Source organism: Dermacentor albipictus, chromosome 2, assembly GCF_038994185.2.
Source record: "Dermacentor albipictus isolate Rhodes 1998 colony chromosome 2, USDA_Dalb.pri_finalv2, whole genome shotgun sequence".
In the NCBI taxonomy this organism is placed as follows: domain Eukaryota; kingdom Metazoa; phylum Arthropoda; class Arachnida; order Ixodida; family Ixodidae; genus Dermacentor; species Dermacentor albipictus.
In genome coordinates, this window is record NC_091822.1 from 163,158,015 (window position 1) to 163,170,166 (window position 12,152).

Sequence of the window (12,152 nt, forward strand, 5' to 3'; positions counted from 1 at the left end):
CTGCACAACCAAGAAGAGGGAGGCAGCACCCCTCTAGATAATCTAAAACCTACCAAAATATCTATCCGCAAAGGCTTGCCTCATCCAGGGAAGCCAACACACTTTTGTTAGCAGCCCAAGTAACCACGGATATCCGTGGGACGTCCACCATAAGTCCCAACGTCCATCCATCCGGATATCCAACACAGACGTCCGTGGGACGTACAGGAGAAGTCCATATCCTGTTTGGATGTCCGAAGGACATCCCACCGGGATGTCCATGGGACATCCCATTTTGAACGTCCGCTGGCTGTCCATAAATAGGCATGCCCAGGATATACACTAGTGAGTTATATATAAACTAGCATAAATATATTTCCGGAAATTTTAGTTTGTTCATATTATATTTTTTTATTTTTGTTCTCTATCGGACACAGTTCATTCTTTTTTCAAAGCAAAGTAAATATATTTCCAACTTGATATCAATTCTGCCCACTTTAACATCGCAGTATTAAAATACGATTTTTTTTCTATCGGTGGGTCATACAAACAATTTGTAGTTTGCTTTAAAAAAATGCTTGTGGATGACTAGCAGAATATATAAGCGCCCATTTGAAGCCACTTATTCGACCTAGAGCCAAGCACTCAAGTTATCCCTCATTATGAAAAGTTCCTGATCATAGAGTTTTGGTGTCATCTCGTTGACGCGAACGGAGTGCAACCGGACCCAGGCAAGATCCATGCTGTTACGCACTTTACTGTTCCGAAGTGTGTCAAGGATGTGCGCAGCTTCATCGGCCTTTGTTCCTACTTCCGCCGTTTCGTGGAAAATTTCGCGGCCATAGCACGACCACTAACCGAGCTTTTGAAAAAAGACGCCCCTTTCCAGTGGGGCGATAACGAGGCCTCTGCATTCTCGCATCTAATCGACGTTCTCACAACGCCTCCCGTTCTGGCCCATTTCGATCCTTCTGCGCCTACCGAAGTTCGTACTGATGCCAGCGGTCACGGAATTGGCGCAGTACTGGCACAACGCCAGCGCGGCAACGACCGTGTTATCGCTTACGCCAGCAGGCTCCTCTCACCCGCGGAGCGCAACTATTCCATCACTGAGCGTGAGTGTCTGGCCCTAGTTTGGGCGGTTGCGAAGTTCCGCCCATACTTATATGGCCGACCCTTTTCCGTTATCACAGACCATCACGCGCTTTGTTGGTTATGCTCATTGAAAGACCCTTCAGGAAGACTTGGTCGCTGGGCCTTACGCCTCCAAGAATACTCGTTCTCTGTCACCTACAAATCTGGCCGACTACACAAGGACGCTGACTGCCTGTCTCGCTACCCGGTAGACGAGCCTGACGACGCCGACAGTAGTACCGCCGACGGCATTTTCTTTTTGTCTGCCTTCGCTAACATCGCCGATGAGCAGTACCGAGACCTATCGCTGCGAGTACTCATCGAGCGTCTGCGCTCTACACTCTAAGCCAAAAAGGACTAAAACGGGTATTGCTGTTAGTCTCTCCGGGGACTAAATGAGCTGCCACAGATTTTGAACCAATTTTGGACTAACTGCGGGAGCAAATGCGGCGGTCTAACTGGGGGAGCAACTACTGCAGACTAAATGTGAGGGCAACTTTTAGTCCCTCCCAGTTAGTTCCTAGAGGATCAACGGTTAGTCTGTTACAGTTAGTCTACAGGAGTAACTGCAGGAGCAACCTTTAGTCCCTCCCAGTTAGTCCCTAGAGGACCAACAGTTAGTCTGTTAAGGTTAGTCCACAGGGAGTAACTGCAGGAGCAACTTTTAGTCCTTCCCAGTTAGTCCCTAGAGGACCAACAGTTAGTCTGTTAAGGTTAGTCCACAGGGAGTAACTGCAGGAGCAACTTTTAGTCCTTCCCAGTTAGTCCAAAATCACTTTTCCAATTATTCCAGGTTGCCATAGCTTTTCAAGCAAAAACAATGATCGAACTCAAGTAACCCATGTTTATTTTTGATTACATATTGCCACCATCATCTTGAGCCACAATTAACAAAACAAAAAAAGGAATACTAGCATACAAATGCCAAGTCCTTGGTATACAGTAATGACATATAGATACAGAAGATAAAAAAATTGACTGAAAATATGCAGCAGTTCAAACAAAATAAAACAACTCCAAAGTATACAGCAGATGAAACGTGTCATAGCCAGAGTAAAATCATGAAAATGAAATTAAGTCGGGAGCAGTCACAGTGAAATATAAGTTAGAAGCACTCTACAACCCCCGAATGCAGAGATCTAACTTGGCTCGAACTTGACTTCTGGCAGTCTCAAGACAGCTTCGCCGCGCGTCGTAAATCGTGCTTGATCTTGCGGACGACTTGGGAACGACTTGGCTGCGTCGAAGTCCGCTCAAGTTTGAAGTCTGCTCCCGGGCTAGCTTGAAACTGACTTCGTGTGTTATTCCAACATGGCAGCCTCCCGAACGGACGTCGCGCGGAGGTTAGCTGCTTTCGAGTTTGCTTGCTACGCCATGGATACAGCATTTTCAGAGGCGCAGCCCTTGCCGAAAATTCCGCGACCCACCCTACGTGACCGAGGGAATTCGATGGAGCTGTACGACGACGAACAATTCCTCGGTCACTACAGATTCACGAAGAACGCCGTGCGACTTCTCGCTACGTTGCCTATCCGGGTAAGCTGGGACAATAGAGGACAGACTGTGTGCCTCCTATGCTGCAGTTGCTGATGGCTGTGATGTTTTGCGGCGCTGGCACGTCTCAAACAGTCACCGGAGGTCCGGTCCGCATTCCTCAGTCAACAGTGTGCCGCGCAGTAGGAAAGGTGACTCTGCTCATCGCGAAGCACCCGCGCTGGTACTGGTGCGCTTCCCGCAGTCGCGGAAAGATTGATTGCGAGCGTATTTTCTTATCTCCTGTGACTACACATAATAAAAAGTAGCCCAAATAAGTCAGTCATGCAGAACATGTGCGCTTACCAGTTTTGTGGCGCTTTCCCTTTTATTCCGCAGCTTCCTCTTTCCGCTTTTGCTTCAGTTTGGTCCAGCATTTTTTCAGTTGGTGGTGATCGCGCCGCAATCCCGTGGTTGGCATTCAAATGTTTTGCTATTTCTTTCCATGTCTGATTCTTCTTGGTCAACGACGCGACGTAAGTTTTCTTGCATTCCACAATATGCTTGTAGCCGTTCAGGAGTGTCGTCGGCAGGCTCCTTTCGTCTTCTTTACAACGGGCTGCCGTGTTGCGTTGCGGTGCATTCTCTTGGGAGGAGACCGTACGTGAGTGCGACATTTCAGCGTCAAAGCCTGTTGACAGAACAGCAATTTCGTACCAAATGCGGCGCGCGGCCGTCGCGCGAGCCTCACAACTTGTTTTCCTAACAGACGACACTTTCCTAGCAGACGACACGCACGGCCAATTTGCGATGTCTACGACGGTGCCGCACTCTCCCTCTCGTTGTTCTCGACAAACCCTCTATGCGAAGCAGGCAAATCGTTTGCACGTGTCATTTTATTTATTTATTTTGTTTTCTATCGGGTGTTGTCACCCATATGGGTCCGGGCAGGGGACTCAACGGCGCTCGGTACTCTTTGTTCACAGCACATGTTGCAGTTTTTTTTTTCTTGTTTGTGACTCCGGCCTAGTGCGTTCGAATAGGTTGGCTTTTTCTTCAAAGGGTCACGTAGCCCGAGCAGAACACGGGCCGTCGCCTTCCTCCTCGAATGCCTAAAGGCGAAAAGGGACGTGCGAGCTCCCTCAGAAACCGACCGTATGCCTCGTCTCGGCCTCTTGTATCCGGTTGCCGGCCCAGACGGCGCATGAACGCCTTGCGGCAATCGAGAACAAAAGCCGAGAAAAAAATGACAGACGAACAGACGGGGGCATGATCGGCAGACGCTGCCTCAGGACATCGAGACGACGGAAGAGTGCGCGCGCGCCCGCCGGGACCCCGACGAGCCGAAGTAGCCATCGGCCGGCGGCGGACAAAGGGGGCCGCCGCCGGCAGAGAAAAACACGTACGCACCTTCAGACGCCCCGATGTGGTCTCCCCGGGACCCGACTTGCGCGCGCTTACCCGGAGTGCACGCAAGCAGGGCCCGATTCCCGCCAAAATGTTAGCCAATAGCGAAAGCCTGTTGACCTTCGTGTGGGCGGGATGACAGCAGAGCGACAGTGTTTTATGACCCGCTGCCACCCCGTCCAGGCAGGGAGGAGAGGGAGGACACGGAGCCCCCCTCTCTAAAGGGACTAAAGTCAGAGGACTAAATTGTGCCGTTGATGCCCACCGTCGACCGTTACCTTGCAAGGACGAACATTTAGTCCCACAAATTTGCGCACGACACTTTGCCTCTGCACACGGCACGCACGGTGGATTAACCGTTGATCCAAAGGTCCAACGACTGCCGTTAGTCCCCTTTTCCCCGTTTTCGGCTTAGAGTGTACACCTACCGACGCATCCGTTCGCCGATATGTCCTCCAGGGCGGCACTCTGTACCGAAGGAACTTCCTCCCTGACGGATCTGATCTTCTTCTTGTCGTGCCAAAACATCTACGACAGACTGTGCTCTTTGAGATGCATGACGCACCTACTGCAGGACATCTTGGCGTAACCCGCACGTACGACCGCGTCCGCCGCCGCTTCTATTGGCCTGGTCTCGCTCGCTCCGTCCGACAGTATGTTGCTGCCTGCGATACCTGCCAGCGTCGGAAAACACCTCAGGTGCTACCTGCCGGTCATCTCCAGCCGATCACTGTCCCTGTGGAACCGTTCTTTCGTGTTGGATTAGACCTCCTCGGTCCCTTTCCCACGTCATCCTCTGGGAACAAATTGGTAGCCGTCGCAACTGATTACGCCACCCGATACGCTATCACGCGGGCTCTCCCTACCAGTTGCGTCACTGACGTCGCGGACTTTCTCTTGCGTGACATTATCTTATGGCGCCCCGCGACAGCTGCTCACTGACCGTGGTCGTAACTTCCTCTCGAAAGTTATCGCCGACATTGTACGTTCCTGCTCCACTCAACACAAGCTTACCTCATACCATCCTCAAACCAATGGCCTGACAGAGCGGTTAAACCGTACTCTTACCGATATGCTGTCAAAGTACGTTTCCAAGGACCACCGCGACTGGGACATTGCCCTTCCTTACGTCACATTCGCTTATAATTCTTCCCGGCACGACACCGCCGGCTTTTCTCCCTTTTATCTGCTCTACGGTCGCGAACCGACCTTGCCCCTTGACACGGCACTTCCTCCTGCTTCAATCTCAACAAGCGAGTATGCGCGCGACGCCATCGCTCTCGCCGACCATGCACGCCAGCTTGCCCGTGCTCGACTGACGGACTCGCAAACCACTCAGCAACGTCAGTACAACGCCCGCCACCGTGACGTACAGTTTTCGCCTGGTGCGCTCGTGCTCCTCTAGTCGCCCTCCCGTCACGTCGGACTTTCAGAGAAGCTCCTTTCGCGATATACAGGGCCCTACCGCGTGCTGCGCCAGGTGACGCCTGTGACGTACGAAATTGCCCCTGTGAGCTCAACCTCGTCATCTACTGTGGCACCTAGTGATGTCGTGCACGTCAGTAGGCTCAAGGCCTACTACACTGTTTCCAAGTCCGGCCTTTAGTCGCTCCGGGACGGCGCTTTTGCCGCCGGGGTAGTGCTACGGAATAGTATTACCGATGACGAAGAGGCGAGCTGTACGAAGACGACGACAACGATTGGAGGCTAGCGCGGGCTGTTGCCTCTTGGCCAAGTGCGGCGTATTACGTTGTAAATATACTTGTATATAGCTTTTCATTTGCGTCTTCTTACGTAACAGTATTCCTGGTGGGCTTTGAAGGATTGAAGTCTGTGGCTTGCTGCTAGTCCGGGGCACTTTGCTTCGTCGTGTTGGTGTTACGGAGCATAGCGATGAAATTCATAGCAGACACAATCATGAGTACCCATTGTATGCACTGCGCATGTCAGCTCAAAATGAGCAGTGCTTCTGAGGGGACTATTTTAAATAAAACTTTCGCCAACTTGGGTCACAGAGCATATGCCACTAAGTTTGTGCGGCAAGCAAGGAATCATTTCGCAGTGTTTAGCCGTTAATGGCGCGCCATGCCCCTCCTATCTTAGGCTATATGTTCGGAATTCTCTGCAGTACCACGTGTTGCACCACGTGTCTGAAAGGAGCGGAGAATGGAGACCCGTTGCGGCGTGACGCGCCATACGTTTCGGCGCTCACAACCGCCCTGCAATGTGGCGCCGCTAGACTACGCCCAGTGTTCGAGAGAAGCATGAAGGAGTAATCGTGCTGCGTACACGCCTCAGAGATAACTCGTTTCAGTGGTGGCAAAACAATATTTCAGTTACAACACGCTGCTACTTTTACGCATGCGACACACTTCTGCTGGAACGTTTGTGAGAATGTATAGAGTTATCAACCTTCCACCTTCCTCCCAAGGCCCTCCACAAAACCCAGTCTACATACACCTTGTCAACACATGTACAGATCTGAGCTACTCTCGCACTGACCCGTCCTACCTCCGCGACATACTAGTGGTGTCCCTGTGCAGCATTCCCACCGGTGTAGATTTTACAGTGATGAACCGAAAGCCACGGATATTAATGCAGGACATCAATACCCTCGAAGTACTTTGTCGGCCCGAGTGGATCCTCATTCACGCATGTGGAATGAGTATAGTGAAACCTATACCTCCCATCCCCGAGACAGTATATTATATATTGTCGGCCACGGTTCTGGTCTATGTCTTATAAATAAATAAAGCATTAATGTCAAGTAGTTTTCATTACGTCGGTATATATCACACACCCTCCTGACACCACCATCAATATAATCATCGTCATTATCATCGTATTTTATCTCCAGCGGAAGGCGAAGGGTTCTCCCTGCGATCTCCAATTACCGCTGTCCTGCGCCAACCGATTCCAACTAGCGCCCGCCATTTCCCAATTTCATCGCCCCAACTATAGTCTTCTGCCGTCCTCGACTGCGCTCCCCGATTGATGGTACCCATTATGTAATCCTAATCGTCCAACAGTTATCTAATCTGTGCATTAGATGACCTGCCCAGCTCCATTTTTCTCTTAATGTGACTTAAAACATTGGCCATACGCGTTTGCTCCTGATCCAAACCACTATCTTTCTGTGTTTTAAAGTTATGCCTGACATTCTTCGTTATTTCACTCTTTCCGCGGTCCTTAATTTGTTCTACCGCTTCTTTGTCAGTCTCCAAGCTAGGAGCTGGCGATGTCTCCCGTATGCGATGTAACCCATTTTTGTTCTTTTGTGAAGTTAGTTTTCATGATCAGGGTTCCCTGTGAACAATTAACCTAGGTAAACGTACTCCTTACAGACTCTAAACGCTTGTTTCCTTGACCGGCTATCGATCATTATCTTTGTCGTCCGCATATTAATGTTCAACTGCACTCTTACTCTCTGTCTGTTAAGGTCCTCAATCATATCCTGTAAATAGTCTGCAGTGTTGCTTAATTGAACAATGCCATCTGCAAACCGAAGGTTGCTAAGATATTCGCCATCGATCATTACTCCTAAGCCTTTCCAGTTTAATAGCTTGAATACTTCTTCCGAGCAAGCAGTGAATAGCCTGGGAGAGATTATGTTTCGTTCTATGACCTTGTCCTTCATAGATCCATCCCTACTTGTGTAGAATGAAGGTAGCTGTGGACTCCCTGTAGATAATTTCGAAGGTATCGACGTAAGCGGTTTATACTCCTTGATTATGTAACGCCTGTATGACTTCTGGTATCTCTACTGAATCAAATGGCTTTTCGTAATCTATGAAAACCATATAGAGACACTGATTGTACTCTGAAGATTTCTCGATTACCTGATTAATGACATGGATGATTCCATTGTAGAGTATACCTGCCTGAAGCCAGCCTGTTCCCTTGGTTGGATAAAGTCCAGTGTTGCCCTTATTCTATTGGAAATTATTTTGCTGAATATTTTATGTAATACTGGGAGAAAGGTAATAGGCCTCTGGTTAAGTAATTTTTTAATGTCTTCCCTTTCGTTCATCGGTATAACATTTGCATTCTTCCAGTTTTCTGGGACCTTTGAAGTCTACAGGCATTTCGTATAGAGAGCCGCCAGTTTCCCAAACATTATGTCTTCTCCATCGTTGATTAAATCGACTATTATTCCATCTTGTCCTGGCACTTTTCCTCGTTTAATGTCTTCATAGAACCGTCTTACCTTTTGACGAGGTCAGAAGAAATAGAAGAAGTTTCTGTATCTTGTTCATTATTGCTTTGAATGGAGGTATCCTGATTTTTACGGGTACTGTAGAGGTCAGTATAGAATTCTTCCGTTGATTTTACTATACCTTCGAGATTGCTGATGATGTTACCCTGTTATATTTCAGTGCATACTTCTTGGTTTGATCTATGCCCAGTTTGCTTGTCAGTGATTTCAGGCTGCGCCGATTTTATACGTCTTCGTCAGTCTTTGTCGCGTTATAATTTCTAATATTCCTTATTTTCGCTTTCTAGATCAATTTTGACAGTTACAACAATTTTATCTTACCTCTTGAGTTGGATACTTTCATTCTTTGTCGTTTGCTTATTAGGCCCTTATCTATTTTGGAGAGCTTGCCTACTGATTGCCTTGGTGCCTTGCCTCCCACTTCAATTGCTGCCTCTATAGCCAGCAAATTACGGTTTCGTTCTTTACCTCTATGTCATCTTCGTCTGTCTGTTCTAAGACTGCATATTTGTTTGCAAGTAATAGCCTGAATTTGTCTGCTTGAACCCTTACTGCCTCTACGTTCGCCTGTTTCTTCTTGACCAATTTTACTCTTTCTCTCTTCAAATTGAGGTGTATCGTAGCCCTCACATATATAATCACTACACTTTACCATACCTAAATGTTCTTCATCCTGCACTATGTTGGGATCGGCAGAAAGTGTGAAATAAATTTAATTTCTTGTTTCAGCATTAGGACATTGCCAGGTCCACTTTCTGTTGCTACGCTTCCTGAAGAAGGTGTTCATCATTGGCAGCTTAATCCTTTCTGCGAATTCTGCCAGCATCTCTCCTCTAGTGTTCCTTGAATCGACATCGTTGATGCCAATTGCTATTTCAACAGCCTGCCTTTTTCCTCACTTTTCTATTGAAGTCACTCGTTTCTACAGAATACTCAGTTTGCACTTTTCCCATTGCCAGTTTGACACCTTCATAAAACTGATCTACTTCATTATCATCGTCACTGGATGTTGGAGCATAAATTTGTAGTATGTTTAATGCATGCCTCTTATAAAGTTTGATTGTGACTCTTCTACACTCTCATTAGTAATGTAGAATTCGTCAATGTTTCCCGCTATGTCCTTATAGATTAGAAATTCTACCCGTATTGCTTCTTTTCTGGGACACCTCAATAACAGAGGACATGGCCGTTATTCAGCACTGTATAATCATGACAGTTAGTTTAATCTCATTAAGCGCAATGAATGTCTGATAATTCCTCAAAGACTCCGGCTAAGGTAGCCGCACTCGAAATAGTTAGGGTGTTAAATGTGGCCGGGATCCGTTTCCAGTGGCAGCCTGTCCAGGTCCAGAGATTTTTAGCACCTTCTGCTGAGTTACAGGTCTGACCGCCCCCTTGGTCTGGTGCTCCTTAGTTGCTGGAGACTTAGGGCCGTGGGTTAATTGTAATAATGATTAGGGGGAGCGTGGGAGTGGCCGAATACTTCACCAGGGAACCCAGTTTCTGTTTTGGTGAAGGTGGGTCGTTTGTTGAAGCTTAGTGGGCTTCTTAATTTGGTTGTACCTGTATTAGCGTACCCCATTCGCTCTCGAATGCTGGCTCTCGAAGTCTGCGAATGTAAAATTCGAGCTCATCATCGTCAGATTTGAAAAAAAAACGTCATACAGTTCTTTGAATTTCCGAATATGGCAACTCATCATCCGAAATAAATCAGTTAGCTTATCCCGTAGGCGGCGAGGCTACCATTTCAACGAGAAGTCCTGCCAGGAGGGGCTTGGGTGCCTACGAGATCCGTTGATTTATCCGCCATCGGCGGGTTTTGCTCATCACCGTACGTTGCAGAGCATAGCGTCAATAATCAGTGGTTCCAACATCGTGGTTCTAGCATCTCACGTACGCATGCGGCCATGAATGCGCCCAGATACTCAATATATTTTCGGCGATCTGAACAGCACTTAGAGGAACCCTGCAATGATTTCGACGATTTTGTACAAATGTACCGGGTCGCTAGAGTGCATCCTTCTGATCAATATTTGACGCATCTAAGCGCTGCGCGTAAAGCGTGTAACTTATCATTAAGGTTTTAAAAATGTTAAGGTATTACATTATTGTTTTAAACGCCGCCCAGTCATGGAGAACGCGGCAGTTTTTGCCATTGAATTTCACGTCTCGTAACTAAGTCTCTAGAAACCGCATAATGAGATTATATCTACCTCTATGACGTTCCGTTTGACGTTCATTGTTGCGGCGTTGCTTACCATGCAGATCACATATTTCCTGGGAAGCTTACTAGTTCTTTTCTCCACTGGGAATCAATGGTCTTCCTTTAGAAATATCTTAACACTCTCTCAGCCCATTTACTTTTTTGAAGATCTGTCAGGGTTTCGTCATTTACTTACAAATATTTATTTACAAATACTGCCGTTTCAGGTTGGAGACAGCAGGAGTGGGTAAGTACATCAAGACAACATACAATCAACATGTCACATGTAAATGAACTTCGTCTACAACACGCACATGTGGCAATTCTCGGCAATGAGTATGTAGGTTATTCCACAATTTCATGGCAAATGGCAAGGAAGAAAGTTTGAAGCTATCTAAGTGAGCTCGAAAGAGAACAATATTCAAGGGATTGGTTTTTCGTGTTACACGTGTCGAGGAGCTAACAGATGTCACAGGTACGTCGACAATGACAGAAGCATGTACAATTTTGTGCAACATTCTAATCTTTTCACAGGTGCGCCTATGTGCCAACGGCTCAAGCGATAGCAGACCAGCATGCAAAGAAAAGGAGAAATTGCGATCCTATCGATTACAAATAAATCTAACATCTTTCTTCTGCACAGCCTGCACAACTATGCTTTGATACATCAGATAAGCAGTGAGGTGACCAGACAACAGATGCAAATTCTAGAGTGGGCCTCACGAGGGATTTCAAAGCTGTAGTTTGCATTCCGTGGTTGCTGTTCATGCTGTTGTTTTTAAATCTCCATGTCGCTTTCGTGCCCTGAAACAAATGAAGCCGACGTGTTTGTGCCATCTTCAGTTGCAAGAGAAAGTTACACCAAGATATTTGAACAAGTCAAAATCTTCTCATCATTAGTGTAGGTGAATTTCACGGGTTCCTTTTTGATCGAAAATATCATAGATACCTTTTGATCGAAGTTAATTTCTATTTGCCAGGTCTTGCTCCAGTTGCAGGAGGCATTGAACGTGTTGTTCAGCATCTCCTGGGCATTTAATTATTTATTTATTTATTTACTTATTCATTTATTTATTTATTTATTCCTACCTCAAATACCCCATTCGGGATTTTACATGAGGGGTGGGCATGTTGAGGCCATATTTTCAATGAATGCCTTGAACGATGAATGACTGGAGTGGTGCACCGCTCCCGTAGGTAGACGATAACAGTCTTTCGCTGTTTTAGTTAAGAAAGGGTTAAGATGAGCGGTGGTGCGAGCTGGAGGGGGATAAACAGCCTTTGAATGGTTATGACGGGATGAACTGCGATGCGCAGGCGCGATGTCGATCTGATGAAGCAGGGAGTGATAAAATTTGTAAAAAAGGCACCATCTTGCTGTTTTGCGGTGGTGCTGGAGGGTTGGAAGGTTCAGAGATGACTTAAGCTTAGTAACGCTAGTGTGGTAAGAGTACTCAGAATGAATGAATCTTGCCGCACGATTCTGTATAGATTCCAGTGCTGTGGCCAGGTTAGATTGGTGTGGGTCCCATACTGAGCATGTGTATTCTAGTTTGGATCGAACGATTGTTAACTATGCTAGTAGCTTTACTGAGGGGGTAACAAGACGTAGATTGCGGCGCAGGTAGCATAGCACATGATTGGCATCATTCCTAATTATTTATTTTATTTATTTATTTTATTTATGAATACTGCGTTCTTGTACACAAGATCATAGCAGGTGGGAAACATTGTGTGAGA

General features: G+C 47.0%; 1 protein-coding gene across 1 annotated transcript in view; it reads right to left on the bottom strand.

Moving 5' to 3' along the window:
* Nucleotides 1-12,152, bottom strand: part of LOC139056242 (uncharacterized) — a 63,494-nt gene that overhangs the window by 19,580 nt on the left and 31,762 nt on the right. The gene's annotated exons all lie outside the window — the stretch shown is intronic.